Below are 10769 nucleotides of genomic sequence, written 5' to 3'. Positions count from 1 at the left end.
CTGATACCAACATTACATATTAATATCTTTTTCTTTTTCTTTCGACATACCATCTATATGACCACCTTACCCTATACAGTTACAAATTATTAAACCATATATTCATAATTCTCCATACATTATACCAATGGTGTTACAATGTTACAATCTCACTTATAGCTGACAACTTAGCCACCTGCTGTCTCCCCTTCTTGCTGACTCCTACCAAACCTGTATAACATGATACCTCTGCTGTGGATATACAGAGGACAATAGGAGGTGGGGGACGGGGCCTGACACTCATTGTGAATTTATCTGGTACCTGGGAAAGCTGGGTGGATTCCTCCTTAGTTAGTACAGAAACAGGAAATGACTCAGACAATGAGGCAGCCAGCATACAAAATTCATCAGTGGTAATAGCTGATGTTTGCACTTGTACCTCCCCACTAGGATCAAATTTTATATTTGCACCAAACACCATTAACACCTCAGTACCACTAAGAGATGTTGGCACATCGTCACTAACAAGCAATTTGGTGACAACATTTTGCCCTCTAAATTTCAGATTGAGTGGCACTGTTTATTTTAAAATGATTCTTTTTCCTCCTAATCCAACACAAGATTGAGATTTATCAGTCCTCAGCTCATAAGGTATGTGGCATCCTTTAACAACAGAAATGGCAGCCCCTGTATCCACTAAGAAGGGGATTTCTTCCCCCAATACCTCCCCTTTTATGTATATTGCCACACCTTCTTCTGATGTTTTTGCAGGGAGGACTGGTACAGGGTTGCCAACTCCTCATTTAGGGGGTGTTGGCGCATTGGTCAGTGCCCTGAACTGGGGGGTTTCCAGCTTTTAGGGACCTACAGTCCTTCCTAAAATGGCCTGGCTTCCCACAGTGATAACACTTGTAATTGTGTTTTTGTTTGCCTCCTTGTCTGTTGTGAGTTCTCTGGCCAGAATTTTTATTATTGAAGGCAAGCAATACCTTTTTCTCCTTCTCAGACCTGTGATCTAACTCAAGGCCCTTGGCAGCTTGTAATAAGGCAGGGGCTTCACTATGCCGCCATTTTGGTTTACAGGCTCTTTTCTGACCACATCTAGCACATGTCCACCCATCAGGATTACCTGGAGCAGATGGTGCAGAGTTTTGCCCATAGGGAGATGGGTTTTTCTCAGGGGGGGCATAATACATGACTCCCTCATGTTCCTTATTTCTATACCCCTCCCTTTCTATTTCCCTGCTTACCTGCGTCCAACTTTTCAACATTTTTACTTAATTTTTGATCCTGAACCCAGCCTCTATGGATGGAGTCAATTCCTTGCCAATGACTACTATTCAGAAGTCCAGTACAACAACAATTTGCTACAGCTGTTCACCACGGCTCTACTCTCTCTCTCTTCTACTATCTCTTGAGCTGTTTTCCCTACTGGCTGACTCCGCACTTCTCCCATTTTGTTTTGCGTGCTTTATTTCTGCCTTTTTCACTATCCTCTCTTTCACAAGATACAACACTATATATATATATATATATATATATATATATATATATATATATATATATATATATATATTGTATCTGACTCGAAAGTGATTTTTCAAGGTCAGTTAGATTTCTGCCTTTTTTCACTGCCCTTTCTTTCACAAGATACAACTGCATCTGACTCGAAAGTGACTATTCAAGGTCAGTTAGATTTCTGCCTTTTTTCACTGCCCTTTCTTTCACAAGATACAACTGCATCTGACTCGAAAGTGACTATTTGTCACGTGACTACTTACTTTCTACAGAACACAAATGAGGAATACAACAACTGCACAACCACAACAGATCAGCTAACAATTTCAGCCCAAGTTTCTATCTAGCAACACCCATACAACATACTGCTCTTAGGTTCTTTGCAAAAAGCTTGAGATATCTATATAAGGAACATATGTGTTTACCTCACACTCGGACAGGAGTACAAGAAGTCCTTAGGAACACAGATCAGATTGGTAAGAAAAAAAAGTTCTTACCTGCAGCGCTGACTTTTGTTGGATCTGTGGTCCCAGGAACTTCTGTAATCACTGGTTGTCCGAGGGATCAGCAAACCGTCTCCTTATTTCTCAAGCCCCACATTGGGTGCCAATTTGTAGGGGACATTAAAGAGTCCTCATAGTATGTTGCAGAGCTCCAAATTAAGTAATTAATTAACAGGCCTAGATGGACTGCAGCCATCTTCTTTTAAGCCTGGAGAACTGATTAATGACACAAGATGGCTGTGTATCAAGAGTTCTGATTTATTATAAGAAAAAGGTAGTTTAAATACATTACAGACAAAGAGCTGGCTTGGCTATTCTAATCAGGTACAACACGATTGGTTATAGAGATATAAGACAAGCCTGGCACATGACTATTGGCTGAGGTCTGCATATCATTATTACACTCCAACCTGGGATGACCTTTCTCATGACATGAAAAAGAATCTAAGATATTTATGCGTAAGCCAACATCATACACTAGTTCTAGATGTATATCACAGAAAGAGAGATAATGATCACGTACTGGTCCGCTCCGGCCTTGGGGCTAACGACCAAACAGGTTATTTGAACCGGTTTCTAAACCCACTCTCAAAGATGACCACAAATAGATAAGGAGTTATAACCCAACCATTAACATTCCACACGCCTTATCCCCTAAAGGGGTCTCTTAGACTCTAAACAGACATCCTTATGAAGCTTAGAACAGAAAATGCTTATAAAATGGCTGACAGAATACAAGATGGAAGATGAGATCCTAACACAATGATGGCAGACTAATGTTGGAAGCTACAAAGAGACATTCCAGATGCTACTCACAAACATGAATGCACCAAGAAGAGACTTACAAGGAAGAAGAATCGAATTTAGTGTGTTAGTGAGCTTATTTCAGTTCAAAAAAGGATTATCATGAAAAAATTGTAATAAAACATTAATTGTATAAGTCTATTTCCACTGATTTTGAGGTATTGCCTTATTTAACATAGTTACCTAAATTGTCAGTAAACGTGATGCCCTATGACAAAATGGAGGTCATTTTCAGATTCAGCGCACCAAAAAAACATATAGATTATGAGGAATAAACAAAATAGCTCTTGAAAAATGCTTTTGCAGACCTGTGGAATCTCCATTTATGATGTCGGTGGAATGTTCTTTCCTGCAGACATAGAGGATGTCACTGTCACTGTCCTAGGTGTAAAATATAATTAGAAAGTTCCTTGTGCTGTCCCTTCATGTATTTGTACATTGTGATTAGATCTCCCCGTAGTTGTCATTTCTCTAAAGTAAATTATCCCAAATATGTTAATCTATCTTTGTATTCCAATCCACTCACACCCCTGATTATCTTAGAGAGCCTTCTTCATACTCTGTCTATTTCAGCTATTTCTTTCTTGTAGTCATAGGCCCAATTGTGCAGAGTAGTTTATGTGTGGTCGTACAATTGCTTTGTATTGTAAAGTTCTTGTCATTGACAGATCTATGTCTCTTTTGATGCATCGTATAATGCAGTGGCATAACTAGGAATGGCGGGGCTCCGTGGTGAACTTTTGACATGGGGCCCCCCGCCCAACGCCAAAGGCCTCAAACAACCAACCACCCCCCGTGCTCACATTTCTGCGCACACTATTATGGCCCATAGTGACCCCTGCACACAGTATTCTGCCCCATAATGACCCCTGCACACAGTATTATGCCCCATAGTGACCCCTGCACACAGTATTATGCCCCATAGTGACCCCTGCACACAGTAAAATGCCCCATAGTGGCCCCTGCACACAGTAAAATGCCCCATAGTGGCCCCTGCACACAGTATTATGCAAGTAACAGCCTATTAAAAAAAACAAAACAAAAAAAAAACGGCCCTAATGTCCCGGGCCCTGTGGCAACCACTGCTACCCCGGCAGTTACGCCCCTGCTATGCTATTTGCCTTGGCAGCAGCTACCTGGCACTGGTCACTAAAGGTAGGCTTACTGTTTACCAAAATCCCCAAGTCTTTTTTGTGGCATTCTTACCCTGTAATTTACTATTAAAGGGATTCTATCATTAGAATACCGTTTTTTACAATAAATACACATAGGAATTGCCTTAAGAAAGGCCATTCTTCTCTTACTTTTATTATTCTGATCCGCGCCGCTGATCTTGAGGAATTTCTTCTATCTTCCTTATGCAAATGAGTTTTCAGTACTGGGGGCGTCCCTAGTGCTGCTTGAAAACTCTCCAGCGACGGCCTCTGTCTTCTTCTACGCCTCCCACCTCTTCTCTTGCGCTCTTCTTCTCTTGATCCAAAAGCGCCGACTGCGCATAGGAGTATAGGAGTCTGCCTATCCTTGTGTTTAATTTCTTCAAAACCCAGGGCTTAATGCTATCAGGACCTAGTGACTTGTCCGTTTTAATGTTCTTAACATGAACTGCGCTTCTTGCTAGGTGTATTGTAAACGGTTAATTGATGATTCTCCCACTTCTATCTAGCTCTCTGTTACAGTTAGGGCCAGAAATATTTGGACAGTGACACAATTTTCGCGACTTGGGCTCTGCATGCCACCACATTGGTTTTGAAATGAAACCTCTACAACAGAATTCAAGTGCAGATTGTAACGTTTAATTTGAAGGGTTGAACAAAAATATCTGATAGAAAATGTAGGAATTGTACACATTTCTTTACAAACACTCCACATTTTAGGAGCTCAAAAGTAATTGGACAAATAAACATAACCCAAACAAAATATTTTTATTTTCAATATTTTGTTGCGAATCCTTTGGAGGCAATCACTGCCTTAAGTCTGGAACCCATGGACATCACCAAACACTGGGTTTCCTCCTTCTTAATGCTTTGCCAGGCCTTTACAGCCGCAGCCTTCAGGTCTTGCTTGTTTGTGGGTCTTTCCGCCTTAAGTCTGGATTTGAGCAAGTGAAATGCATGCTCAATTGGGTTAAGATCTGGTGATTGACTTGGCCATTGCAGAATGTTCCACTTTTTTGCACTCATGAACTCCTGGGTAGCTTTGGCTGTATGCTTGGGGTCATTGTCCATCTGTACTATGAAGCGCCGTCCGATCAACTTGGCAGCATTTGGCTGAATCTGGGCTGAAAGTATATCCCGGTACACTTCAGAATTCATCCGGCTACTCTTGTCTGCTGTTATGTCATCAATAAACACAAGTGACCCAGTGCCATTGAAAGCCATGCATGCCCATGCCATCACGTTGACTCCACCATGTTCTACAGAGGATGTGGTGTGCCTTGGATCATGTGCCGTTCCCTTTCTTCTCCAAACTTTTTTCTTCCCATCATTCTGGTACAGGTTGATCTTTGTCTCATCTGTCCATATAATACATTTCCAGAACTGAGCTGGCTTCTTGAGGTGTTTCTCAGCAAATTTAACTCTGGCCTGTCTATTTTTGGAATTGATGAATGGTTTGCATCTACATGTGAACCCTTTGTATTTACTTTCATGGAGTCTTCTCTTTACTGTTGACTTAGAGACATATACACCTACTTCACTGAGAGTGTTCTGAACTTCAGTTGATGTTGTGAACGGGTTCTTCTTGACCAAAGAAAGTATGCGGTGATCATCCACCACTGTTGTGATCCGTGGATGCCCAGGCCTTTTTGAGTTCCCAAGCTCACCAGTCAATTCCTTTTTTCTTAGAATGTACCCGACTGTTGATTTTGCTACTCCAAGCATGTCTGCTATCTCTCTGATGGATTTTTTTTTTTTTTTTTCAGCCTCAGGATGTTCTGCTTCACCTCAATTGAGAGTTCCTTTGACCGCATGTTGTCTGGTCACAGCAACAGCTTCCAAATGCAAAACCACACACCTGGAATCAACTCCAGACCTTTTAACTACTTCATTGATTACAGGTTTACGAGGGAGACGCCTTCAGAGTTAATTTCAGCCCTTAGAGTCCATTGTCCAATTACTTTTGGTCCCTTGAAAAAGAGGAGGCTATGCATTACAGAGCTATGATTCCTAAACCCTTTCTCCGATTTGGATGTGGAAACTCTCATATTGCAGCTGGGAGTGTGCACTTTCAGCCCATATTATATATATAATTGTATTTCTGAACATGTTTTAGTAAACAGCTAAAATAACAAAACTTGTGTCACTGTCCAAATATTTCTGGCCCTAACTGTATCTGTTTTAGCTTTGTTTTAGGCTTTCTAAAAAGTTTTGGTACTTTGTGACACAAAAAGCGTAACGCCAAATTACTCCTTTTTGCATATATCTAACTTCTGGAAAGTTCTGTATATTAAGAATGTGACAATATGCTATTCCAAGCAATCTATTAAATGCAGAAGTCTGCTTAGGACCCTTCATCTGCTATTTGTCTGTATACCTCGCTAGCTAGCTGACATTGGGTTCACCACAGGCTTGTGCATAAATTTGCTTCATCAGTGATGTGTGCCATTCCATGATTTCCAATATCCTGGTAATACATCTGGTGTAAGAAGTGGGATTATGTGAACAGTTATATATGTCATACTGAATATACATAGCAAAGTAGAGAAGGGGGAGATAATGGGGCCATTATCACTTATTCTTTGTGTCTAGTTCTGGAAATGGGTTCTCCTAGAGAAGGAGTGCAGGGACAGCAGTTGCCCCTACCCCTAGGCAATTGCAGTCTATTTGATTATCTCAGAGTATGAAATATAGAGTATAGAGTTATTTAAAACCTTTTTTTAACTGTCATTTTTTATTAAATTTCCAAAAATATATTATACATACAAACAAAAAGCATAACATAATAAACAATAAAACAGTAATAAAAACAGAGAGAACAAAAGGGAGAAGAAAAGGAAAGAAGGGACATGAGGGGGAAGTCAGAGACTATGAAGAATGCAATATGTATCCCACAGATTCTAGTTAGACTGGAAGGCATCTGTAGAATTGTTAAGGGTAGGGAGGAATTCTAGGCTGCGTACATCCTATTTAACGCTTTTTAACTTCTCTTCAGGAAAATCTGTATGGAATGATGAGCTCATTATAGTGGCAGCTGTGGGTAGACACTACAACAATTCCATAGCATGCAGAGTATGTCTTTATGATAGGCATTACTAAACTGGTAATTGTCTACTGTGGGGACATAGCCTCATGAAGCCAAAGGGCCTCTGCAGCATAAGACAAAAGTATTATAGATAGTGCATAATAAGCGGGGGCCCTGTTAAATATTTCACATTGGGCCCAAGAGTTTCAAGATATGGTTCTGGTCTACTGTATCTGTATAGAGAGTGCTCTGTGCTGAGGACTCACTCTAGCTCAGGGGCCCACTAGGGTCTCACCTGCTTCTCGAGATAGGCAAACCTCTCAAGATTCAATCCATTTTGGAGACGGGGGGTTTGCATTCCAGTTTCAATTCCAGTCGAACTTGTTAAGTATGAGTCACAACTTAAAGGGTGTGGAACAACACAAAAAACAACAGACAAAAAAAGTCAAATTGTACATAATTTCACACAAAAATCCAAAACTTGGCCAGACAAAATTGTTGGTCCAAACTTGTTGGTAAATAACATTGTTTCAAGAATCTGATGCTCGTTCAAACTCACCTGTGGCACGTAACACGTAACAAATGTAGGCAATTTAAAAATCATACCTGAAACCAGATAAAAAACAGAGAAGTTGACTCAATAATTTTTTGCATTGTGTCTGTGTGCCACACAAAGAATGTAGAACAGAAAAAGAAGAGAACTAACTTGAGAACCAAAATTGTGTAAAAATATCAACAATCTCAAAGTTAAAAGTCCATCTCCAGAAATCTTGATTTTCCTTTGTCCATGGTGCGCAACATAATGAAAAAGTTTACAACCCATGGCACTGTAGCTAATCTACATGGATGTAGATGAAAATAAAATAAAAAATGATGAAAGGTTGCAACGCAGGATAGTCTGGATGGTGGATAAGCAGCCCCGATCAAGTTCCATGATATTCAAGCTGTCCTGCAGGTTCACGGTGCATCAGTGTCATTGTGATCTATCCATTGATATTTGAATGAAATTAAACTCTATGGTGGGAGACCCAATAGGACCCCAATGGTGACACAGAAACATAAAAAAGCTATATTGCAGTTTGTTGAAATGTCTATGAGTAAGCCAAAATCCTTCTGGCTAAAAATTGTGTGGACAGATGAGACCAAGGTAGAGCTTTTTGGTAAAAAAAAACATCATTCTACTGTTTACAGAGTACGTGATGAGTTCTATAAAGAAAAGAACATAGTACTAGTCAAATATTGTGGAGGCTCAAAGACATTTTGGGGTTATTTTGCTGCCTCTGGCACTGGGTACCTTGACTGTGTGCAAGGTATCATGAAATCTGAAGATTACCAAAGGATTTTGGGTTGCAATTTAGGACAAAGTGTCAGAAAGCTGGGTGTGCGTCCTAGGTCATAGGTCTTCCAGCAGGACAAAGACCCAAAACATACTTCAACAAGCACCCAAAAATAGATAGAAACAAAGCTCTGGAGAGTTCTGAAGTGGGCAGCAATGAGTCCGGATCTAAATACCATTAAACATCTGTGGAGAGATCTTAAAATTGCTGCTGGTAGAGTTGTCACCTGGATGCTGATGGAGACAGGCGCTTAGCTCCCATCTCCCCTGCCTTCATACACTGAGCTTATGTCTATACTTTCTGATAATGGAGAAGAATCTCTCCTTCAAGAAGGCCCTGGCATCTCTGGCACCAGTTGCTGGTCCCTCCCTGATGGACTCGTCCTTTCGGCGAAAGCCTTGTGCTCCCAAGGCAGTCCCAGCCATCCTTCCCTGTCACATGCGGGGCCAAGCCCCACTCTCTTCCTGAGAACGCCCCTGCTCTCACTCCAGAGGCTTCCCCGGCTTCTACATCGTGGAACTCTGAACCTTCCTCTCCTGCACGAGTCCCGCAACTGGGTTAAACCCCATGCTGCCCGGATGACATCTTGGATGCCTACCCATGTGGTCGCTCGATACCATCTTCTCCTCAACAGAGCTGCCACAGAGCCAATCTATAAATAAACAGTTCTGCTTCTCCCCTTCTGACCTATGCAGCCCACCAGTCTCCACTGCCATATCTGACCCCCAGGGCCTCCCTGACAAACGTTCTATCTCCCAGGAGACTCCCTATACCTTTTCTTCTCTTCCCAGCCTGGATCGTCTTCCATATTGTCACCCCCTTTGGTGTCTGCCCCGGAACCCCTTCACCTGGATGCCTCAGTTGTGGCGCAGCTGGCAGTAGTGAACAACCACAAAGATTCTCTAACATCAGGTCCCATGCCAGTCCCCCAATCCCAGTGCCTTTCTGTTCCAGACTTATTTCTGAAATGGCAGTCCATGCTTCAGCAGCTTCTCACTAAACAGGACTTTAAACTCCTCCTAGATGAGGTCAAGCACACATTTAAGCAGGAACTGTCCTCATTGACTGACACCAACTAGCTGTTCTGAATGGACTCGCTTGTAACTACTCACTATGAGACCCATACTTTTGTCTTCCAGATGTATGAAGTGGTCTCCACACAGTCTAAGATTCTTAAAGCAATAACCATGGTAGAAAACATAATATTAGAGTGCAGGGTTTTCCAGAGTTTACAGAAAGGAGCACCTGAAAGTTAACCTGGAAGATATTTTCAACATGCTCTTAGGCAAACCTCCTGACTATCGCATTAAACTGGATAGAGCGCACAGGGACCTCCGCCCTAAAGTTCGCCACCACCACATCTAAGGATGCCATCTGTTGTGTACAAGACTTTGAGTTGAAAGAGGCTATTATGACTCAAATCTGCTTGAGGATAGACTTTGACTTGGATGGCGCTAAGGTCCAAATCTACCCTGACCTTTCTTGGATCACCCTCCAGAAACAGCGAATTCTCTGACCTCTTCCATCAGTCCTCTGGACCACGAACTGCCATACCATTGCGGCTGCCCCTTCACTTTCATTGTCAGAAAGAATGGCTGTACTGCTACCCTGAAATCTCACACTGACCTGCAAGACTTTTGAACCAGACAGCAAACTCCTCTGCCTACTCTCACTGACTGAGAGGTTCCTGCCCTACCTCCCCTAATTTTTACACTGTACATTTATTCTGTATGGTCATTTGCTTCAGAATGCTTAGTGCACCCTGGTTACAACCACTGTTTAGTTTGCATTTTTGTGTAAAAAAAAAATCATCTGTTTGTATTTTTTATGTGAAAAATGTCACAATTCTACAAAAAAAAAAAAAATGCTGTTGGTAAAAGGCACTCTTCATATATGAGAGACCTAGAACAGTTTGCAAAAAAAAAAGTGCTCAAAAATTCCAAATATGATAATATGATGATAATATGATGGACCAGGCCATGTATGATGGCAGTGATGGTAGCTGTATAGAAGTAGCAATGGCTTGAATTATTACTATCAATACCTCCACCACCCTCTTCATGTAATATCACCCTGGCCTGGTTACCATGTTATATCCACAAAAGAATCATCATCATTGGCAATGTCATTCTCTTCCTCACTGTTTTTCTGACATATCATGGCCAAGGGATTCTTGTATACTCTCAGAATTTCTACCTCCAGATATCACCCTACTAGCTCCCCTACCAGAACGACTACCAGTAACAGTACCACACCCCCTACCACAACTACCTCCACTAACAATCATATTTTCCTCCTCTACTTGAACACAATGCTGACTGTTCTCATTCAGTTCATCAAGAAGAGGAGGCAAACTGCTCATTGTGTATTACACATTGTGTATTTGGTAAAGAACAAAACTAAATAACTAAATATTTTTGAGAATAGTGCAGGATTTTAGACTGTATAT

Source organism: Leptodactylus fuscus, chromosome 6 (genome assembly GCF_031893055.1).
Source record: "Leptodactylus fuscus isolate aLepFus1 chromosome 6, aLepFus1.hap2, whole genome shotgun sequence".
In the NCBI taxonomy this organism is placed as follows: Eukaryota; Metazoa; Chordata; class Amphibia; order Anura; family Leptodactylidae; genus Leptodactylus; species Leptodactylus fuscus.
Note: the sequence above shows the minus strand (reverse complement) of the source record.